General features: G+C 43.7%; 1 long non-coding RNA gene across 1 annotated transcript; it reads right to left on the bottom strand.

Moving 5' to 3' along the window:
• Nucleotides 1–806: 806 nt before the first annotated feature.
• LOC116982327 lies at nucleotides 807–10,777 on the bottom strand. The gene is made up of 4 exons (XR_004414422.1): nucleotides 10,766–10,777; nucleotides 10,381–10,384; nucleotides 2,567–2,578; nucleotides 807–921 (listed from the first exon to the last, which is right to left on the bottom strand). It is a non-coding gene; the product is annotated as an uncharacterized LOC116982327 (long non-coding RNA).
• Between the last annotated feature and the right edge of the window lie 13,562 nt (nucleotides 10,778–24,339).

Below are 24,339 nucleotides of genomic sequence, written 5' to 3'. Positions count from 1 at the left end.
AGTTTTGCTACCTACAAGAAGTAAGTTCTTGCAAGAAGTAGCAAGATTCCAACAACTGCAGGCTATTTTAGAGTAATCTTTCCACTGCTTACCCGTTTTAACCTTTTCAATTTGTTGGAAAATTCACTGGAATTCAGAAGGATGAGAGGGGAGGCAGCATCATCAAGGACCCACACCATCCTGGCCACCCACTCATCTCCCCACTACCTTCAGGCAGAAGGTACAGGAGCCTGAAATCTGCAACATCCAGGTTCAGGAATAGCTACTTCCCCACAGCCATCAAGCTATTAGACTCAACTCAAACAAAACTCTGAACATTAATAGCCCAATGCACTTTATCTGTTTATTTATTTATGTGTATATATATATATTCATTGGTATATGGACACACTGATCTGTTCTGTATTTATGCCCACTATATTCTGTTGTGCTGAAGCAAAGCAAGAATGTCATTGTCTTATCTGGGACACATGACAATAAACTATTTTGATTCTTGAATCTTGAATCTTGGATCTTGGATCTTATAGAAACATATACAATTCTAAAGGGATTGGACCGGCTAGATCCAGGAAAAATGTTCCTGTTGTTAGGGGAGTCCAGAACCAAGGGTAACTGTTCAAGAATAAGGGGTAGGCCATTTAGGACTGAGATGTGGAAATACTTTTTTCACCCGGAGAGTTGTGAATCTGTGAAATTCTCTGCCACAGAAGGCAGTGGAGGCCAAATCCCTGGATGTTTTCAAGAGATAGATATAGCTCTTAGGGCTACTGAATCAAGGGATATGGGGAGAAAGCACGAGTGGGATACTGATTTTGGAAGATCAGCCATAATCTTATTGAAAGGCGGTGCTGGCTCGTAGGGCTGAATGGCCTACTCCTGCACCTATTTTCTATATCTCCATGTTTCTAAAATATTATGTGACTATCGTGCCTGCTTGTAGGTGCGATTGGTTTCAACTGAAGAATATTCTGCATGGACAACTGTCCTTTATCATTCCCCAATATTCCCAAATTAAGCCCTCCAGGAATAGTGCCCTGAAAATAGTTCTGCTAGATTGTGTGTGTGAATGTGTGTGGATTATGTCAATTTAAGCAGCATCTGCCAATGTGAAACAAGCGTCTGAAAGTCTCCGAACACTTAATGCGTAAAACTTGACTCTGACTGTTGAGCTGTGGAGAGATGTTGTAAATCCTATTCTAGAAGAGGTCAATTTCTGTTTCAGATTACCAGCACTGTTACCAATTCCGAGGTTTTGTTATATTAGAGTTAATACAGTTCAGCCACTCATTTAATAAGATAATCATCGACCCAACACAGAGATCCTTCCATTCTGTATGTGATGTAGGTTACTGACTTGCTGGTAGCATGCTATTAGCAGGACTAAAATCTGTCACACGACTCCAATATCATCCTGTCGTATTAAAGGCTTTTTTTTCCTCTGATTTATATAGAATATATATATATATAGTTTGGACTGTTATGATGAACATGTTTTTGGGGAAGGAGGAGTTACAGGAAACAAATTATGGGGCTGTTTAGCCAGTAATACATGAAATTATTTGAAGGATACACTCTTGGAACTGGACAGATTGGATATCATCTGAACCTTGACCGCTTTATTCCTTAACTTGGTTTAAGAGGGCATTATTTCCCTAGCAACCATGAACACTGGATTTAAATTCACTTGTAAAGATGGCTCCGCAAATCGCAGTTATGACAACTGGAACAAGCTGATGCTTTACTGAACTGATTAGTGAACTGGTGTTTAGCGGTCTAGAACCGGTACAAGGGAAATCTTTATATATATATATATATACACACAGACAGACAGACACGTAGATGGATGAATGAATGAATGAATATATATATATATATATATAGGGAAGTTTGGAATATTTACATTTTTCCTAAATTAGGTATATATTAGTTTAGTTTAGAGATACAGCACAGAAACACAGTGCCAACCAGCGATGCACACACACTAACACTAGGGACAATTTACAATCTTTACCAAAGCCAAGTAGCCTACAAAACTGTACATTATTGGAGTGCGGGAGGAAACAGGAGCACATATAATAGACACAAAATGCTGGAGTAACTCAGCAGGACAGGCGGCATCGCTGGATAGAAGGAATGGGTGACGCTTTGGGTCGAGACCCTTCTGCTCCGCCATGAAACATAGGATCACAGATCATAGTTGTTGAATACAAGAGGGATCCAGGATTATAGCTGATAAATCAATATTCCGATATCTGATGTGATATCACAATGCACTGCATCAGTTTGGTATTTGCCATAAACCTGTCCTTCTGGGGAAGTGACATACAATTGTAGGGAAGTCACACACACACACACAGTAGGGACCGGGCAAGGATATTGTTTCTCTTAGCCACTGTCCCTACAGACTAACATTCTCACTGTTGAGCAGGGCATCATCCCACTTGAAATCAGTAAGGAAGAGGAAGAATAAATTGAGATGCAGTGATTAAGAGTTACAATGTGCTGGGTTCAAAAGGCTGGAGAAGGAAGCAAGAAAGATAACTGTAAACAAACCCAAACCAAAGACAGACACAAAATGCTGGAGTAACTCAGCGGGACAGGCGGCATCTCTGGAGAGAAGGAATGGCTGATGTTTTGGGTCAAGACCCTTCTTCAGACTTATCAGCCAATATACACAAACTATGTATTTGACTGACTTCAGAGGGTAATTTCAACACCATGGGTATAAATAGAGGGCAAATTAATAGAGGGTGATATTCAACAGCTTTGATTTATTATGCAGATCTTGTCATTGTGCTATCAGATGAATATGAGAGTTTAAGAAGGAATTGCAGATGCTGGAAAATCGAAGGTAGACAAAAGTGCTGGAGAAACTCAGTGGGTGCTGCAGCATCTATGGAGCGAAGGAAATGGGCATGAGATGTTGGTAACCAAGAAAAATTGGTCAAGAAGGAAGGTCTTGAGGAGTAAAATGGAAAATGTTGGAAGTAACATAGAAACATAGAAACATAGAAATTAGGTGCAGGAGTAGGCCATTCGGCCCTTCGAGCCTGCACCGCCATTCAAGTAGTCAGCAGGTCAATATGATCATGGCTGATCATCCAACTCAGTATCCCGTACCTGCCTTCTCTCCAAGTAGTCAGCAGGTCAGGCAGCATCTGTGGAAAGAGATATAGCGAACATTTCAGATCCGGGACTATTTATCAGAACGTTCCAGCAGTTAATATGAGAGGCAGAAAGAGCGATGGAGAAGTTTAGGAATGACATTCTGGAGCTCAAGTGCAGAGTAGCTAAAAGTGCCATTGCTCCATAGATACTGCCTCACCCGCTGAGTTTCTCCAGCATTTTGGTCTACCTTAGCTAAAAGCATGGTTACCAACGATGGAACAGGACTTGGGAGGTCTTGAGATAAAGGTGAGAGAGGAAAGATTTAATAGGAACCTGAGGGGCAACTTTTTCCACACAGAGGGTAATGGGTATATGGAATAAGCTGCCAGAGGAGGTAATTGAGGCAGGTACTATAGCAACATTTAAAAAACATTTGTACAGTTGCATGGATAGGAAAGAGTTAGAGGGATATGGGCAAAATGCGGGCATCTTGGTTGGCATGGGCAAGTTGGGCTGAAGGGCCTGTTTCTATGCTGTATGACTGATTCTGTAAAGGGGCAAGTAGTTAATAATTTACAGATTTGCGTTAATGGAGATCATTTTAGTTTAGTTTAGAGATAAAGCGCGGAAACAGGCCCTTCGGCCCATCCAGTACGCACTGACCGGCGATCCCCGCACATTAACACTATCCGATACACACTAGGGACGATTTACACTTATACCAAGCCAATTTACCTACATGCCTGTACGTTTTTGGAGTGTGTGAGAAAACTGAGGATCTCTGAGAAAACCACGCAGTCACGGGGAGAACGTCCAAACTTTGCACAGACAGCACCCATAGTCGGGATCGAACCGGGGTCTCCAGTGCTGCAAGCGCTGTAAGGCAGCAACTCTACCACTACGCCACCGTGCCGCACTAATGGTGTTAGGATTCACCTTTGCCATTTGGCAGTGACCTGGTAAAGATCTTCACTTGCCTGTAAGATTCATCCATATAGCATTGGAAAGGTAGAGGCAGCTCTCTGCATTACATCACATAGAACTCTGGCCCGTGACTGCAGGGAATTGCCTGCTTACTGTCTGTATGGAACCACTAACATTTCCAGAGCAACACATTTCACCACATTGACAAGATCTAGTTGTTCACCGTGCTTTAAAAATAGAAAGTGTTTCATACTTAATACCTTGGACATTAACATTTAATTTCCACAAGCACTCAGAGGAAATAAACCTCACCCGTGGGTTAGCTGCCCAGCGTGAAAACAGACATAAAAGCCTTTTTTTATCATTTTTATTGGCACCTAAAATTAATTTAGACCTGATGCATGTTGAAAAGAAAAGGAAAAGCCTGAATTAAATTGTCCTTTTTAAATAAAGAGCCCCTGTTTCTCTTTCATTGCTGCAACCCCATTTTAGAAAATGGGATTGCAACAAATTTTGCCCAAACATAAGAGGTATTGCAGGTACACAAAAATGCTGGAGAAACTCAGCCGGTGCAGCAGCATCTATGGAGCGAAAGTTTCGGGCCAAAACCCTTCTTCAGACTGATGGGGGGGGGGGGGAGAAGGAAGGAAAAAGGGAGGAGGAGGAGCCCGAGGGCTGGGGGATAGGAGGAGACAGCTCGAGGGTTAAGGAAGGGTAGGAGACAGCAAGGGCTAGCAAAATTGGGAGAATTAAATGTTCATGCCATCCGGACGCAATCTACCCAGGCGGAATATGAGGTGCTGTTCCTCCAATTTCCGGTGTTGCTCACTCTGGCAATGGAGGAGACCCAGGACAGAGAGGTCGGATTGGGAATGGGAGGGGGAGTTGAAGTGCTGAGCCACCGGGAGTTCAGGCAGGTTATTGCGGACTGAGCGGAGGTGTTCGGCGAAACGATCGCCCAACCTCCGCTTAGTCTCACCGATGTAAATCAGCTGACATCTAGAGCAGCGGATGCAGTAGATGAGGTTGGAGGAGATACGAGGTATCGCAGCAGTTTGAAAATGTTGAATTGATTTTTGCACAGCGTCCCTACTGATTTCAGTGTAACCTGAGAAACAAATGCCTGATTCTCTGGAGGTGATTAGTGTCTGTTTCAAATTAATTTTCCAGCTAATTTAGTATTCACTATCCTTTACTTGCCCAATTATTTGCCCGTTTACAGCAACCTTGTCTTGGCACTCAACTGCTGTACAGAATCATTCCAATTACATATTTTTAGTTGCTTATTTGTTAATCTTTTGTCTCGGGCATAGTCTGAACATCTTTTGCTATTGAACTATTGTACTTTGGAGTACTGATTGTTGCAATTTTATCACTTTGATTATAACGCAAAGAAAGATGTTAAAACATACCCAGTCCTTCAAAGAAGAGGATAGATAAGATATTGATACCAGCGTAAGTGTAGAAACAAGGAACTGCAGATGCTGGCTTACATAAAAAGACATGACAACGGGTCAGGCAGCATCTCTGAAGAACATGGATAGGTGACGTTTCGAGTCAGGATGAAGGGTCCAGACCAGAGGTGTCACCTTTCCATGTTCTCCAGAGCTGCTGCCTGAACCGCTGAGTTACTCCAGCACTTTGTGTCTTTTTTCGTGAGTTTGAAGAAGGATCCCAATCCAAAGCATCATCTATCCATGATCTCCATAGTTGTTGCCTGACCTGATGAGTTACTCCAGCACTTTTATTTCCAGTACTGCCCAATTACACAACAAACATGTGGAAGATGTGTATTTAATTTGGTTTCATCCACTATTGGATTAAATATTTTATATCCAGGCCCTGGCAGTAATTTGTATTTATTAATAACTTCCATATATAATGTTCTGTTACTATAACAATCCCAAACCATTTCCAGTATTTTGAGGCAAAATGGTACAACAAATGATAAAGCTACATAAAGATCTCAGAAGTTTCAGTGTAACTGGTATTAAAGACCACTATTTACTTTTAATATCTGGTTAACAGCTGGAAAAAATTGAGCCATTGCATTCCAGAGGTTTAGCCACATGTCTCCTGTGTTCTTGTGTGTCTTTAGCAACAATAGTTAAAGTAATTTTGAAGCATTTGGCTTCTGGGGTTTATGGAACAAATAAAAATACGTATGCAGCGGTGTGAAGCTTTTCTTTCCAGTGAGCAAGTATAACCATATAACAATTTCAGCACAGAAACAGGCCATCTCGGCCCTTCTAGTCCATGCCGACACTTACTCTCACCTAGTCCCATCTACCTGCACTCAGACCACAACCCTCCATTCCTTTCCCGTCCATATACCTATCCAATTTATTTTTAAATGATAAAAACGAACCTGCCTCCACCACTCCCACTGGAAGCTCATTCCATACAGCTACCACTCTCTGAGTAAAGAAGTTCCCCCTCATGTTACCCCTAAACTTTTGTCCCTTAATTCTCAAATCATGTCCACTTGTTTGAGTCTTCCCTACTCTCAATAGAAAAAGCTTATCCACGTCAACTCTGTCTATCCCTCTCATAATTTTAAAGACCTCTATCTTAAAGACCCCCCTTAACCTTCTGTGCTCCAAGTATCACAGTTGTACAACACAGAAACAAGCCAATTTGCCCAACTCCTCCATGGTGACCAAGATACCCATCTAAGCCAGTCCCATACGCCCATGTTTGCTCCAAATCCTCCTCAAGCTTTCCTATCCGTTTACCTGTCCAATTATTTTGACGTTCGTTATTGTTTCAGCCTCAGCCGATTCCTCTGGCAGCTCATTTTATAAACGTAATGCCAGCTGTGTGAAAAAGTTAAATCTTTCCACTCTCATCTGAAACTTGTGCCCTTCAGTTCTTAATTTTCCCCACCCTGGGGGAAAAAGAGTAGTGTACATTCACACTGTCTCTGCCCTTCATGATTCTATACATCTCGATGAGATCACCCACTGTCTCCTCTGCTCTAAGGAATAAAATCTTAACATGCCCAACTTCTCCTTATAATTCAGTCTCTTAAGTCCTGATAACATCCTCGTAAATCTCTTCCTCTTTCCAGATCCTAGTTGGGAATGTAAGAATGGTCAAGACTATAAGAGAACATTGTTGACCTCCTGACTCATCCAAGTCACTTGAATCCAATATTTTTCCTATTGCATTTTAACTTAAACCCTCTTCAATTTGTCAAAACAATTCCATTCCCTACATTCCTGGAATACCAAAAGCAAAAGATTCATCCTGACCTGCTGAGTATTTCCAGCATTATCTGTTTTCATTTTAGACTGCAGTTTTTTTTTGATTTTTCACTCCATTGCCTGAATTGCTTTTTATCCGAGTACCAGATTTTCCAAAGAACTTTATAGTGGAAACATTGTTAAAGTACAGAAAATGCAATAGCCATTTTTGCATACACCCTCTCAGTCTCCTATGCTCTAAGGAATAAATTCTTAACCTGCCCAACCGGGGCGGCAGGGTTGCGCAGAGGTAGCGTTGCTGTCTTACAGCACCTGAGGCCCGGGTTCGATCCTGACTACAGGTGCTGTCTGTATGGAGTTTGTACGTTCGTCCTGAGACCACGTGGGTTTTCTCCGGGTGCTTTGGTTTCCACCCACACACCAAAGACGTGCAGGTTTGTAGGTTAATTGACTTCTGTAAATTGTAAATTGTCCCTAGTGTGAAGGATAGAGCTAGTGTACGGGGAGATCGCTGGTCAGAGGGGACTCGATGGGCTGAAGGGCCCGTTTCCACGCTGTATCACTAAAGTCTAAACCTTTCCCTAGAATTTACAAATGGAGGCTCATTAATATTAGTTTAACTAAGACACGTTGATTGAGCATGGTGAGGCTAAGTGAGAGGATAGGGAAAGGGGAAAGAGAATTGAGTGGGGGAATTTGGGCCATTACAGGTAACGTTGACTGCGAGTTTCACCAAAGTTACTCGGTTCTCACTGAGTGAGCACCTTGTATTCTTTCTTCCGGAGTCAGCGATGGGTCGTGTTGTGTATATTATGTGTGATCAACTTAACTGTCCTTGGGGTTACTAAATATCTGAGCAATATCTTCCTGAAGGGTAGACACCGGTCCAGTTATGGAAGCAGAGAGTTGCATTTATATGACACTGATTTTATCAATGCCTGGGGATTAATGCAAATTTGGGAGAATGTTGGGAGTGGATGTGGTGTGGAATTTGGAGTACAAAAATAGGGACTGATCACAGAACAGAATTTAAACCTTTGCAAACAAGTCTATTTGAAGGTTCCATTTAACATGGCGCAGATAGCTCAATTACATCTATTAAATGAATAGTTTAAATGAACATAATACAAAATAGTGCAGGGTTTTTATAATTTAGCCAGTCCACTAAATCAGACATCAGCAACAGTAAAATAGCTTGCCCTTTTCAGATTATTCGGCATAATTAATAGAAATCATGTAGAATGTTTATTTCTGGGTTTGAGATAAGTGAGTTTGTATGAAATGGATTATTGAACTGGAACACTAGGCAACAATGGACAGACAGATCTGATTATTATCATCAGCAGGAATGATAACAAGATTGACCTTGTGAGAAAAATGCCTTAGTCATTTCTTGGGCCCTGACCAGATCAATTTGCTTTTGCCCATTTTCTCCGTGCCGAACTGTACACAGAGAATCAATAAAGGATAATACTGAGTACATGAAATAACTAGAAGCTGATAGAAGATTATATATCACCAACTGAATAAACAGCTTCTGAAGAGGCAATTACAAGCTGTTAATAAATAGAAGGAAAGGCCATCAACAAAATGTAATGAGGTAATAAGTGGGCACAGATTCAGTATCGTCCTCATCATTTCCACCGCCTGTGTTTATTAGGAGAAAATGTGCATTTGTATAGCACCTGCTATAACCTTGGGGCATCTTGAAGCACACAATAAGTAGCATTTTTTAAATTGGGCGACTATGCATAGTCTCAGTCTGGCAGACATTTACACCTGGTAAGATATCACAAACAGCATTAAAAATAATCAGGTAATTATTTTGTTTTATTGATATTGATTAACATTGGAAGGGAAACAACTTGCTCACTTGGGGTTTTACCCAAATGTTTTACAGCAAATGAGCCATTCTGGAATTATAACAGAACTTGTTATAAGAACTTGCTCACTCCCTTTTAGTCGCAACATGGGATTAAATAGACCCCTGTGAAAAAGCTGACGAGATTTGAGCTTCAGTTGTCACCCTAAAGGTGGCCTGTATGACTACACTGCACTCTTTCAGTCCTGTACTGGGACCTGAGCTCACAAGCTTGCTTTCCGTGGAAACAAGGAGCTACAGTTTACACAAAAAGACACAAAGTGCTGGAGTTACTCAGTGGGTCAGGTAGCATCTCTGGAGAACATGGACAGGTGACATTTCGAGTCGGGACCCTTCCCTGGCACAGCGATCTCTGCAATTCTGCCAATCACCAACTTACATCACATCCACCCATTCCTTCTCTCCAGAGATGCTGCCTGACCCGCTGAGTTACTCCAGCATTTTGTGCCTACCTTCCACCTATCACTTACCAGGCTTGTCTGACCCCATTAGATTTCCAGCTTTCTTTCCCCATTTCTAATAACATGGTCCTGACCCAAAACGTTATCTATTCATCCCCTCTATTGATGGTGGCTAACCCACTGAGTTCTAGAGTAAGATCTATCATGTTATACCTTTGGTGAAATTGTCAACCAAGGTCAACCGTATGTGTGCATTATGCAAGAATTGCCTGTAACTTGAGCACTGAAGCCAACATTTATTCTTCATTCCAGAGATCACTAGCAGATTATACTATCTCGCTGTTGTTTGAGGAACTTGTTTCGCTCAGATTAACTGCTCTATTTCTGACATTGCAACTCTGGTTACAATTCCAGAATGGCTTATTTGCTGTGAAACATTCGGGTGTCATCCTAAGTTCTTGACCGCTCCTATATTAAAACAACTATTCCTTTTTGACTCTCAGCACAGGTACATCACTTGACAAATATTTGGAAAGCATTAAGTGTTGAAGTAACTCAGTGGAGGGAATGAATAGGTGACTATTTAGGTTGGGACCCTTTGACTGCTGGAATAACTCGCTGTGCACTGCTGAGTTCCTCCAGCACTTTGTGTTTTACTCAAGATTCCAACATCTGCAGTTCCTTGCGTCTATAATCTGATGATGATGTTGCAAATAATGAAGGCTGAGTTCAGCAATATATTTTTCAACTTGCCTGTCAAGTCACATTTCTTTTGCCCATGTCATAGAGTCATAGAGTGATGCAGTGTGGAAACAGGCCCTTCAGCCCAACTTGCCCACACCAGCCAAAATGTCCCAACCACACTAGTCCCACCTGCCAGCATTTGGTCCATATACCTCCAAACCTGTCCTATCCATATACCTGTCTAATGCTTCTAATTGTTCAATGTCTTAGAGATTGTCCTAGTCCCTATGCTAGATGTGGCCACTGTTTTATCTATTCTTTATCATCTCTACCCATCCCTTCTTGCCTTAGCAGGGACCAGTCTGGGACTATACTGACACCTTCAATGGAAGTGCCAATATTGCACATTCCATAACTTAATTTTCTTTATCTGAACCTATGACACATAATTATTCCAACCTCAGGAACATATCCTTGCACTGTTGATGAAGCAAAGGGTTAAGAAGCATCTTTGCTTGCAGTAATCTTCTTATGGGATTAAATGCTTTGTGTAACATTACATGCCATGTTTGGAGGAGTGAACTGTTAAACCAGTATCATCATTTTTAATGAGTAAAACAATTAAACTGTTGTTGTACAACTCAAAGAAACTGCGAAGCGTAAGAATGTTGCAAATACCAACAGTAATGAAAATGAAACAAAGATACCCAGAGTAATGGGTTGGTTTGGGATAATAAAATAAACAGTGGATTGGCAAACTGCTTCTGTCCTTAACCTTTTGCCCTCTTTTAGTCTTATTGTCAATCAGGATTGAGTTTTGGTTTATATAATGTAATAAAAGCAATCCTACGAGCAATTTAGCTAGCACAGTACACTGTGGGACCAATGTACAGATGCCAAATGTCATCTGATGCAGGACTAAGAATATTTCAATTTAGACGCTGCCACCATGCTCTGTTCTTTATTATTTAGATTTCATTGTACTCAATGAAAAATAAATCGGATATTCTTGTTCTGCAATTTTTGGAAATCAGAATCCCTGGCGGAAATTGATCAGGAGTTTTCGTCAAGTTGATATAATGCGTTGAGCATAGATTGGAAACTGTGACCCAATTAAATGTTGGAGATGTTCTCATTTCGTCCCGAAGTTGAATAATGCACATTGCAGAAAACCTTTAATGCTGAATGGATAGGAAGGAATTGCAGATGCTGGTTTACACCGAAGGCAGACACAAAAAGCTGGAGTAACTCAGCGGGGATTGAGTGAGTCAATTGAATATTGTTTTCAGTCATTGAACAACTGACTGTGGATGTTGCTTACGTCTGTGCACACACAGTGGATGAATTCCCTACCATTTGTTAATCACAATCAATACGTGCCTTATTAAGTAATAACCTGCACCGACAATTGAAAAGTTAGACATCTCTATCAAGAGTCAAGAATGTTTTATTGTCATATGTCCCGGATAGAATAATGAAATTCTTACTTGCAGCAGCACAACAGAAGAGGTAAACATAATACACTGTAAACAATGTAATAAACAAAAAAAAGTCCATTGTGTATATATACACATACACACATATATATTACATACATGCACACACACACATGTATGTGCACACACGCGCACACGCACACACACGTACGCACACGCTTGTGTCTGAACTCTGACCATGAAAGCAGGCAAGACATTCATTCATATTTGTGAATCAATCTTAAATAGCCTGATTAGATGATGCTGACAGAATTGGAGGCCCCGATCTGGTGCGGCTTTCAAAGCGGATTAGAATCTTAATCCTAATGAAATAGATTTTTTTTAAATTTGGTTCCTCCATTAAAATAAATGATGGCTTCTAAAGCTCTCGTATTTTTTATGGTAAATAGACTTAAACTTGCATGAAACCATCAATGATGTACAACTCTGCAGGATTATTGAGCAGTGATTAAGAGCTTGAATGTTGGACATTTTTCTTACTTAGCAGCAAAGCACAACAGATGCTGGAATCTGAAACAAAGCAAGCAAATGTCACAATGATGAGACAATGATGCACTGGGCCTGTATTCGCTGGAGTTTAGAAGAATGAGTGTGGACCTCATTGAAGTGTACAGAATAGTGAAAGGCTTGGATAGAGTGGATGAGGAGAGGATGGTTTCACTAGTGGGAGAGTCTAGGGCTAGAAGTCCTGGCTTCAGAATTAAAGGACGTTCTTTTAGGAAGGAGATGATGAGAAATGTATTTAGTCAGAGAGTTGTGAATCTGTGGAATTCTTTGCCACAAGAGGCTGTGGAGGCCAAGTCAGTGGATATTTTTAAGGCAGAGATAGATGGATTCTTGATTAGTACCGGTGTCAGAGGCTATGGGGAGAAGGCAAGAGAATGGGGTTATGAGGGAGAGATAGATCAACCATGATTGAATGGCGGAGTAGATTTGATGGGCCAAATGGTCTAATTCAACTCCTATCCCTTATGACCTTATGAAGCAACCCTTACATAGTGCGGGAATTAAGCCAAGCTAAGTTAATTGCCATCAGCACAAGGCTGGTGAGGTACAGGTACAATGATGATCTTGCTTGCGGCAACATCTCTGGCACACACACTCGGACAACGCCCCAAACATAAATCAGACATAAATTCTACACGGCAGTGAAATCAAGCATCCGTGAAATCTGATGACTCTGATTTTCTGCTTATTTCCACAACATGTCACATCTAGAATGAAAGTGGTTGTTTTTATTCTCTCCCATCTGGGCCGACACCTGGAAACAATAGCTGCGTGTACTGATACATCATAGCCAGGCAGATAGGAGAAGATTGGGTAATTCCCTTGTCACTCGAGTTTGTATAGACAGGCAGAGTGGATAATTGCCCTGTCACTCCTGCTTGGTGAATTCGCCGCAGTAAGTGGCTGAGATTGATTTTATGCGTAGTTATGTGTCACCATCATCATCTGCCGGGGAATTTACTTTGCATTTAATGGGAGGAGATTGCCATTTTGACGGCATCTCTTCCTACTCTGCTTCCTGTAAGTTCCATTTTGTCACTTTCCTTAGATCTTCTCCATTTGTTCTGATATCACTTTCCACACCAATGCTTCCTAGTTGTTTCCCTAACCATTGCTTCTCTCCGCAAGGCTCCCAACTGCATCTCCTCTATACAATACAATACAATACAATATTTATTGTCATTTGAACCTCAGTGAGGCTCAAACGAAATTCCGTTTCCACAGCCATACAAACAAAGACAATTTCCTACAGACATACACACAATTTAATTCACACAAACATCCATCACAGTGAACCCACTGTGATGGAAGGCAAAGTCTTTTCTCTCCCCTGTTCTCCATGTCTCTCCCGATGTCCAAGCCCCAGGCGGGCGATGATAAGTCCCACGGCCATTTTAGGCCGTGCCGGGCGATTTACGGCCCCGCTCCCGGTCTAAAAGTCACAGTGTTGGAGCCACTGGCGGGCGCTGGAATGTCCCACGGCCATGAAGCCGCGCCGGGTGATGTACGTCCCCGCTCCGGGTCGTTCCAACCCCGCGACACGGGCTGGAGAAGTCGCGTTGCGGGAGCTCCGGGAAGCGGTCTCCTCAACAGGTCTCCTCCTCTCTATTTCCTGCACTTGCTGCCATCTCCCTCATTTCATCCGGGATGGTGCTGACCTTGTCCTCACCTTCTAACCCACCGCCCTCAACTTTCAGCAGACAATCCTCTATAATTTCCAGCACTTTCAACTAAATGTACCTAAACACTCCTTCCCAGTGAAACAGAGATTTGTTAGCACTTATTTCAATCTAGGGGTTTTGCTTCACACTGTGCTCTCCTCAACATTAGAGAAACAAAGGTTGGATGATCACTTTGCAAAGTACCTCGGGTGATCCTGAGGTTTCCTCTGAATCCCACTTTAATCCTTGATCCTATTCCGACTATGACTTATCTGCCTGTAGCCTTCTACACTGTTCACGTGAGGCCTTGCGCAAGCTTGTGTACCAACTCCTCGTCTTCTGCCTGGGCAAGTTGCAGCATTTGGACTAAAAATTAAATTCTACAACTTCAAGTAAATTGATTTGCCTGTTTGTATCCCATGTTGACTCAGCTTGCGTTTCCCTTTTGTTTCCTTTCTTCCTTTCCTTTGTAAATAGTGGACATTCCCAGCCTGACCTGCCGGGCACGTCTTCCTGCTCTGCGTTTAGCAACTCCCACATTCCTTTATCTGTGTTTGGGTTAGTTTGGTTTGGTTTAGTGATACAGCACGGAAACAGGCCCTTTGGCCCACGGCATCCGCTCCAACCAGCGATTCCTTCACTTTAGCATTACTCTACACACACTAGGGACATTTTTTAAATAACATTTACACATATATACCAACCCAATTAGCCTACAAACCTATACGACTTTGGAGTGTGGGAAGAAACCAAAGATCTCAGGGAAAACCCGTGCATGTCACAGAGAGAATGTACAAACTCCGTACAGACAAGCACCTGCAGTTAAGATCTAACCCGGGTCTCTGGACCTGCAAGGCAGTAGCTCTACTGCTGCGCCACTGTGCCACCGTTCTCACTCACTAAATGCTCCCATCCACTCATTGACCAGATAACCGTATTTACAGCTTATCTCCATGGTCACCCCAATTTCACCCTTTCAGACACATCCCCTCCGCCCCACCCTTCCTGTGGCTTAATGAGCTTTTTTTTTTTCTTCCCAGTTCTGATGAAGGATCTTTGACCTGAAACGTTAACTCTGCTTCTCCCACAGACGTGGCTTGAAGCAGGAAATTAGGGATGCGTGTAGCAAAGGTACAGCTGTTATCATGGGTGACTTTAATCTACATAGAGATTGGGCCAACTAAAGTGGTTGCAGCGCTGAGGAGGAATGTATACGGGATGGTTTTGTAAATCAGTATGTTGAAGAACCGACTAGACTGGGTATTGTGTAATGAAAAAAGGATTTGTTTGCGAGCTTGTTGTGCAAAGCCCCTTGGGCAACAGTGATGATAATATGGTGGAATTCTGCATTAGGATGGAGAGTGGCACGGTTAATTCAGAGACTAGGTTCCTGAACTTGAATAAAGGAGACTTTGAAGGTATGAGACGGCAATTGGCTAGGATAGACTGACAAATTGTACTTAAAGGGTTGACGGTTCCAAAAATTGTTCATCCCTATCTGGCAAAAAAAAAAAAATGGGGAAGGCGGCTCAACCATGGCTAATGTTCATATGCAGAGTATTTCCAGCATTTTCTGTTTTCTCATAGGCAATGTAAATCCTATTGTTCTCTATTCTCTGATGCTGCCTGATCTGTGAGTATTGTCTATATTCTCTTTTTTTTCGGGTTTCCAGCATCTGAATTTCACTTTAACATTTTCTTAGTTTTGAAATGTCAACTCTTTTCTCTCTCCACAAGTGGTTAGCCCTGTGGCACAGCGTTAGAGTTGCTGCCTTACAGCACCAGAGACCCAGGTTCGATTCTGACTGTGGGTGCTGTATGTACGGAATTTATACATTCACCCTGTGATCGTGTGGGTTTTCTCTGGGTGCTTCAGTTTCCTCCCACACTCCAAAGATGTACAGGTTTGTAGGTTAAATGGCTTCTGGAAATTGTCCCTAGTGAGTTGGATAGTGCTAGTTTATGGGGTGATCGCTGGTCCGTGCAGACTCGGAGGGCCGAAGGGCTTGTTTCCACACTGTATTTCTAAACTAAACTAAACTAAAATGCTAGGTACACAAAATTGCTGGGGAAACTCAGCGGGTGCAGCAGCATCTATGGAGCGAAGGAAATAGGCGACGTTTCGGGCCGAAACCCTTCTTCAGACTGATGGGGGGTGGGGGGGGGGGGGGGGGAGAAGGAAGGAAAAGGGGAGGAGGAGGAGGAGCCCGAGGGCGGGCGGATGGGAGGGTGGGAGGAGACAGCTAGAGGGTTAAGGAAGGGGAGGAGACAGCAAGGGCTAGCAAAATTGGGAGAATTCAATGTTCATGCCATCCGGACGCAAGGTCCCCAGACGGAATATGAGGTGCTGTTCCTCCAATTTCCGCTGTTGCTCACTCTGGCAATGGAGGAGACCCAGGACAGAGAGGTCGGATTGGGAATGGGAGGGGGAGTTGAAGTGTTGAGCCACCGGGAGTTCAGGTAGGTTATTGCGGACTGAGCGGAGGTGTTCGGCGAAACGATCGCCCAACCTACGCTTAGTCTCCCCGATGTAAATCAGCTGACATCTAGAGCAGCGGATGCAGTAAATGAGGTTGGAGGAGATACAGGTGAACCTTTGTCGCACCTGGAACGACTGCTTGGGTCCTTGAATGGAGTCGAGGGGGGAGGTGAAGGGACAGGTGTTGCATTTCTTGCGGTTGCAACGGAAAGTGCCCGGGGAGGGGGTGGTGCAGGAGGGAAGGGAAGAATTGACGAGGAAGTTGCGGAGGGAGCGGTCTTTGCGGAAGGCAGACATGGGAGTAGATGGAAAGATGTGGCGAGTGGTGGGGTCACGTTGGAGGTGGCGGAAATGGCGGAGGATTATGTGTTGTATTTTCCGGCTGGTGGGGTGAAAGGTGAGGACCAGAGGGACTCTGCCCTTGTTGCGAGTGCGGGGATGGGGAGAGAGAGCAGTGTTACGGGGTATGGATGAGACCCTGGTGTGAGCCTCATCTATGGTGGCGGAGGGGAATCCCTGTTCCCTGAAGAACGAGGACATTTCCGATGCCCTGGTATGGAATGTCTCATCCTGGGAACAGATGCGGCGTAGGCGGAGGAATTGGGAGTGGGGGATGGAGTCTTTACAGGGGGCAGGGTGGGAAGACGTGTAGTTCAGATAGCCATGTGAGTCAGTGGGTTTGTAATGTATGTCGGTCAGGAGTCTGTCCCCTGCGATGGAGATGGTGAGGTCAAGGAATGGTAGGGAAGTGTCGGAAATCGTCCAGGTGTATTGGAGTGCCGGATGGAAGTTGGTGGTGAAGTGGATGAAGTCAGTCAGTTGTGTGTAGGTGCAGGAGGTGGCCCCAAAGCAGTCGTCAATGTAACGGAGGTAGAGGTCGGGGATGGGGCCCTGGTACGTCTCGAACAAGGATTGTTCAACGTACCCGACAAAGAGGCAGGCGTAGCTGGGGCCCATGCGTGTGCCCATAGCTACACCTTGTGTTTGGAGGAAATGGGAGGAGTCAAATGTAAAGTTGTTGAGGGTGAGGACCAACTCCGCTAAGCGGAGGAGAGTGTCAGTGGCTGGGTAGAACCGGAGGGCTCCGAGGCCATCCTGGTGGGGGATGGAGGTGTAGAGTGACTGGACATCCATGGTGAAGATGAGGGGGTGAGGGCCCAGAGAGTGGAATGCGTGGAGGCGGCGGAGAGTGTCTGAGGTGTCTAGAACATAGGTGGGGAGGGATTTGACCAAGGGGGATAGGATGGAGTCAAGGTATGTGGAGATGAGTTCGGTGGGGCACGAACACGCAGAGACAATGGGTCTGCCGGGAGAGCCGGGTTTGTGGATTTTGGGGAGAAGGTAAAAACGGGCCGTGCGGGGCTGGGGAACGATGAGGTTGGAAGCTTGGTCGGGCAGAGCGTGGGAATTGATGAAGTCGGTGATGGTGCTAGAAATGGTGGCCTGGTGCTTGTCAGTGGGGTCATGGTCCAAGGGTAAGTAGGAGGAGGTGTCCGAGAGTTGGCGCGTGGCCTCTAAAACTAAAATGCTGCCTGACCTATGGAGTATTTTCAGCATGTTCTGGTTTTAAATATTCTTCATGACTTCAGTTGGTGGACCATAGACTGTTTGTTGATGGTAGGTGTAAGAGCCTGCAGATGCTGGAATCCTGAGGAAAAATTAATGCTGGAGAAGCTTGGCGCATTGGGCAGCATCCGTTGGGAGAAATGGTTAGATGATGTTTTGGGTCAAGACTCTTCTTCAGACTGAGTCCAGCCCACATCCAACTCATTGGCTGCCTCTGTGTTATCAATATGCACTCTTAAGTCAATACGTTTTGCCAAGTTTCATCCTGAAGATCCAGCTACTTAGCTTGGTGCATACAGAAATATCAAAAAGAAAACTGATCACACTTAAAATACAAAATCAAACCTTTGATAACATTGTTATTCTGAAAGGTTTAGATGAGCTGCATCATTTCTTTATGCAAATACTCACCTGAAGCACATTTAGACATTTTTAGTACAACATTTCAGTGCAGAGTGTTGGACAGTATTGATGCTTTGGGTTGCTTCACCCAAATGGAGTATCGAAGTTTCTAGAGAAGAGGTTAATTATTTAAGTCTGAGGTGACAAAATCTTTAGGCTTGGAATTTATTTTACCACAGGCGAATCGGTTGATGAGTACACTTAGAGTAAATGGATTTTTTGAACTCTGATGGGAAGTGGACTATAAATAAAGGTTTGGCCCATGACATTGAATGGTGGAATAGTATTATTGGGATGGGGGGGGCTAAACAACCTTTCCCCACTAATTTTAAAGGTGCCATGTCAAGTTGTTATAGAGAGTTTTAGAGTCATACAGCGTGGAAACATGTCCTTCGGCCCAACTTGCCCACGCTATACTAGTCCCACCTGCCAGCATTTAGTCCATATCCCTCCAAATCTGTCCTATCCATGTGCCTGTCTTACGGCATCTTATTTATTTTGAAATCTTTTTATTTGAATTTCACAGCAATTTGCATACATACAATGATAACAGACAGTGACACTCAAGGCATAATTGTGCAACAGTATGTAAGCGACCCACAAAGCCCTTAACCTTACCCACCTTCAACCCACCCGAATCAGGTCGGAACCAAACGGGGACAAACAACACTCACATACGTACACATCCACGTAGAGATAAACAAAACAAAATGTACTGGGAAAAAAAAGAAAATTAAAAAAAACAAAAAACTTACTGCATCTTAAATGTTGGGATAGTCCCTGCCTCAACTACCTTCACTGGCAGCTTGTTCCATACATCCACCACCATTTCTGTGAAAAAGTTACCCCTCAGATTCCTATTAAATCTTTTCCCCTTCACCTTAAGCCTCTGTCCACTGATCTGCGCAAGAGACTCTGTGCATCTACCCGACCTATTCCTCTCATGATTTTCTGCCCCTCATCCCCCTGCCCTCCAAGGAATAGAATCTCATCCTACTCAACCTCTGCCTACAGCTCAGACCCTCGAGTCCTGGCAACATCCTCGTAAATCTTCTCTGCACACTTTGGAGCTTGACAACATTTTTCCTATAACACGATGCCCAGAACTGAACACAAAACTCTGAATGTGGCCTCACCAACGTCTTATGCAACTGCAACATGACCTCCCAACTCAATAATCTGGCTGATGAAGGCCAATGTACCAAAAGCCTTTTTGACCACCTGATCTACCTGCGACTCCACCTTCAGGGAACTATGCACCTGCACTCCTAGATCACTCTGCTCTGCAGCATTACCTGGAGCCCTATCATGGTCCTGCCCATGTTAGACTTCCCAAAATGTAACACCTCATATTTTTCTGCATTAACAACACTGTTGTTGTTATTCTTTACTTTGAGATCCAGCTTAAATCCCAGAATATACATTGCGGACTGGAACTGTATCAGAGCATATCTTTGTCCTGATTGGCACCAAAGAGGAGATTGAGTGACTATCAGGAAGGAGCTGGTTAGGAGATTGTTGATCATTGTTTTCTTAATCACCAAACGTCCATTAAAAGTCCTTCACGGAGGAAACGACTCGTCTGATCGGAACAAGAAATGTGTCCTATTTGTAACCAGATCACATTACTTAGGCTGTGAGGATTAGGAGAACAACATTTTGTTTTCTAAAATTAAACAGAAAATGCTTTTGGCACAGATTTAAAATAAAACATTGTACTTGTCTACAATGTCTGGAGTTTGGATCCTTTCATTTATATATCTTCTATATATTGAAGGATGTGGGGAGAGGAATTCAGAGGAGGGTGAAGGAGGAGGAGGAGGTAAATGGTGGCAATGTCAGAATGCAACAATCTTGATGAACCAGTCTGTCTGTTTCAAATGTATCATTTTATTTCTAGAGACACAAGAAACTGCAATTGCTGGAATCCTGGGCAAAACGCAAAATGCTGGAGTAACTCAACAGGTCAGGCAGCACCAGAAGAGGACACGGACAGGGGATGTTTCGGGTCGGGTCTAAAGAAGGATCTTGACCGTAAACGCCACCTATCCATGTTCTCCACTGATGCTGCCTGACCTGCTGGGTTACTCCAGCATTTTATACTGACTTCACCCTAAACCGTAACAGTTCATGATGTATTAGTGTGAGAGTTTTGATACAGTTCCTGCCGGCAAAAAGCTATTCATTAATTAAGCTCTGTGGGTCGTTAACATTTAAAATCTGTGTCAAAAGACCATGAATACATGAGGGGAGAATGCTGCAGAAAAACTGCTTGGATAGTGGAAATAATTCCACAGTCTCCTAACTACATTGAGGTGGCATTGTCCCTGACCGAATGAGCTTTGCCTGAAGCATTGGCTGCTGCTGAAACTTCTACACACACCAAGGAAAATGACAACTCTCAGAATTGTAAAGAATTTCCACTTAAGCAATAGTCAAGGATGGGAACCTAATCAAAAGATATTAATTGCCCACTAAATCTAATCTTTAAAGCCACAAAAGAACTTTGGACTAGTTATATTTATGGAAATTAAATGACTATTCCCCAATGCAGAAGGACACTGGCTATGCTGAGAGAATCTCTTGAGGAATATAGAGCGTGCAGGAGAAAACGTCTGAAGCGTTGAGAAGGGAAGATGAGGCCATGTCATATCGCTGGAAAGAAATTTGATCGGGGCAAAGAAGGGAGCATTTGTCAGTTCTATGAAATTGGTATCAAACAAGTCCTTTGAGGGGTAGAGGAGGGGATTTAAGAACAAGCTTCAAGTTCCTTGGTGTTGATATTACTAATCATCGGTCTTATACCAACCACTTTGATAAGACAGCTAAGTTAGCACACCAATGTTGGAGAATGTGTAAACTCCACACAGACAACACCCGAGGTTAGGTCATAAGTGATAGGATCAGAATTAGGCCATTCGGCCCATCAAGTCTACTCCGTCATTCAATCATGGCTGATCTATCTTTCCCTCCTAACCCCATTCTCCTGACCTTCTCCCACAACCCCTGACACTCGTACTAATCAAGAATCGAATATATCTCTGCCTCAAAAATATCCATTGAGTTGGCCTCCACAGCCTTCTGTGGCAAAGAATTCCACAGATTCACAATCCTCTGACTAAAGAAATTCCTCCTCATCTCCTTCCTAAAGGTACGTCCTTTAATTCTGAGGCTAATGGCCCTGCCCCACTGTACGAGTTCATTCAAGTGCTCTCCCGAGTTAAAAAAAAAATCAAACTCGTGGTAAGCACGTAGAATGAACGTAGCGGGTACGTCAGAGCTCGGGGACGTCTCTTAGCGGCTCGTAACACTAACGGCAGGTACTCGGGGAGAATTGCTAACGGCAGGTAAGCTCGGGAAGACTCATGAAGATTTTTCAACATGTTGAAAAATGTCCACGAGAGCCCCGAGTACTTACGAGCGGCCATTACCGTAAATCTCCGCGTTCGAATCAGGGCAAACTCGGGGAGAACTCTTGAATGAACTCATACAGTGGGACAGGGCTTTAAGGCCTCTAGTCCCAGACTTTCCCACTAGTGGAAACATCCTCTCCACTTCCACTCTATCCAAGCCTATCTGTTTCGGATCGAACCAGGTTTTGTGTGAGGCAGCAGCTTCACCAGCCACACCACTGTGCTACCTTGATAATTCTCAATTTTAAATCTGTGTTTGGATATTACGGAAAACAGGGAAAATGCAGAGCTCTCTTTCACATTAGATCACATCAGCCATAATCTGTTTGATGGTGGTACAGGCACAAGAGTCTGAATAACCCCTCCCTGTTTCCTATATACTGTCCCAGAGACAATAAACATTGGTGTCCACAGCAATGGGCGACAAGAAAACTGGTCACTTCCCTGCTTCATCAAAGCAGGTTATAGATTGAAAATCTCAGATCAGCTTTACAATCTGTTTTGTCAAATTAGTTTAGTTTAATAATAATGATAATAATAATAAATTTTATTTATGGGCGCCTTTCAAGAGTCTCAAGGACACCTTACAAAAATTTAGCAAGTAGAGGAAAAACATGTAAGCGGAATGAAATAAATAGTAGAGACATGACTAGTACACAAATTAAAGACAGAATTCAATTCAAAACACAATATGAGGCAATTCAAGCACAGATGAAAAGGGAGGGGGACGTGGGGCTAAGGATAGGCAGAGGTGAAGAGATGGGTCTTGAGGCGGGACTGGAAGATGGTGAGGGACACGGAATTGCGGATCAGTTGGGGGAGGGAGTTACAGAGCCTGGGAGCTGCCCTGGAGAAGGCTCTGTCCCAAAAACTGCGGAGGTTGGATTTGTGGATGGAGAGGAGACCGGCTGATGTGGATCTGAGGGACCGTGAGGGTTGGTAGGGGGAGAGGAGGTCAGTGAGATATGGGGGGGCCAGATGGTGGAGGGCTTTGTAGGTGAGGACCAGGATTTTGTAGGTGATCCGGTGGGAGATGGGAAGCCAGTGAAGTTGTTTGAGGACTGGAGTGATGTGATGCCAGGATTTGGTGTGGGTGATGAGTTGGGCGGCTGCGTTCTGGACCAGTTGGAGTCGGTTGATGTAGGTGGAGCTGATGCCAAGGAGAAGTGAGTTGCAGTAGTCCAGTCGGGAGGAGATGAAGGCATGGATGAGTCTTTCAGCAGCAGGAGGTGTGAGAGAGGGTCTGAGTTTGGCGATGTTGCGGAGATGAAAGAAGGAGGTTTTAATGACATGGCGGATGTGAGGCTCAAGGAAGAGGGTGGAATCAAAGATCACGCCAAGGCTGCGGGCCTGGGGAGATGGGGAGACAGTGGTGCCGTCGATGGTGAGAGTGGGGTTATTGATTTTGCTGAGTGTGGATTTGGAGCCTATGAGGAGGAATTCTGTTTAGAGATTCAACATGGAGACAGGCCCTCCGACCCACCGAGTCCACGCCAACCATCGATCACCCATTCACACGAGGTCTATGTTATCCCAATTTCTCATCCATTTCCTCCACGCCTGGGGCAACGTACAGAGGCCAATCAACCTACACACCGACACATCTCTGGGCTATGGGAGGAAACCGGAGTACCCCGAGGAGACCCACGCAATCACAGGGAGAACGTGCAAACTCCGCACAGACAGCACCCGAGGTCAGGGTCGAGCCCGGGTCACTGGCTCCACTTGTTGCATCACTGTGCCGCCCTCAATAGGAAGTCCATTAATTCACATTTATATACAACAATTCCCACGTTCAGTAAATCTCTAGAGACTTAGAAAAATAAGGAACAAACAAGCTGGAATCTTACGTATGATTCTAAATGAACATCACGTGTTGCTCTTCTTGTTGATGGCTTGCTACTTTAAAGTTTTCTTAGCACTAGACATCATTCCGCAAGGTTTTGCAGGCAATGAAACCTAATTTCCCGATGATATTGCCTGTAATGGCTCCGTGTAAAGTACATCAATCTTACACGACAAGGTAGTTACAGCTTAGAAGCAGAACGCTCACCTCAACAGGTTTATAGTTTACATGAGTCTCTCCACATCTCTTTCCATCTTAACCTATTCACGCATTCTTCTATTCATTTCTCTATGCTTCTGCACAAATGCGTTGTGCTGTAAGCAAATGCAATGAAAGAGACTAACATTTCTTCTGATGAATACAGTTTGCTTTACTGCGACAACTGGGGATTTTATTGCAACTATTTGATACCATGCAGTGCAAAAAAAATGAGCCACGTTATATTGCATTTACAAGACGCAACCAGCTGTCTAATAATTTTCTTTTCATGTCAGTTATTTAAATTCCAGTGAAAGAAGTTTAATGCAAATTACATTCAGTGAATGTTATTAATTTGCATTGCTGCTGGTCTGCTAATTCTTTGTCCTCCCCCTCCCATTCCGAATCCGACCTTTCTGTCCTGGGCCTCTTCCATGGCCAGAGTGAGGCCCACCGTAAATTGGAGGAGCAGCACCTCATATATCGCTTGGGCAGTTTACACCCCTGCGGTATGAACATTGACTTCTCCAATTTCAGGTAGTCCCTGCTTTCTCCTCCCCCTCAGC

Source organism: Amblyraja radiata, chromosome 16 (assembly GCF_010909765.2).
Source record: "Amblyraja radiata isolate CabotCenter1 chromosome 16, sAmbRad1.1.pri, whole genome shotgun sequence".
Classification (NCBI taxonomy): domain Eukaryota; kingdom Metazoa; phylum Chordata; class Chondrichthyes; order Rajiformes; family Rajidae; genus Amblyraja; species Amblyraja radiata.
Note: the sequence above shows the minus strand (reverse complement) of the source record. Positions and strands in the feature narration are given on the sequence as shown.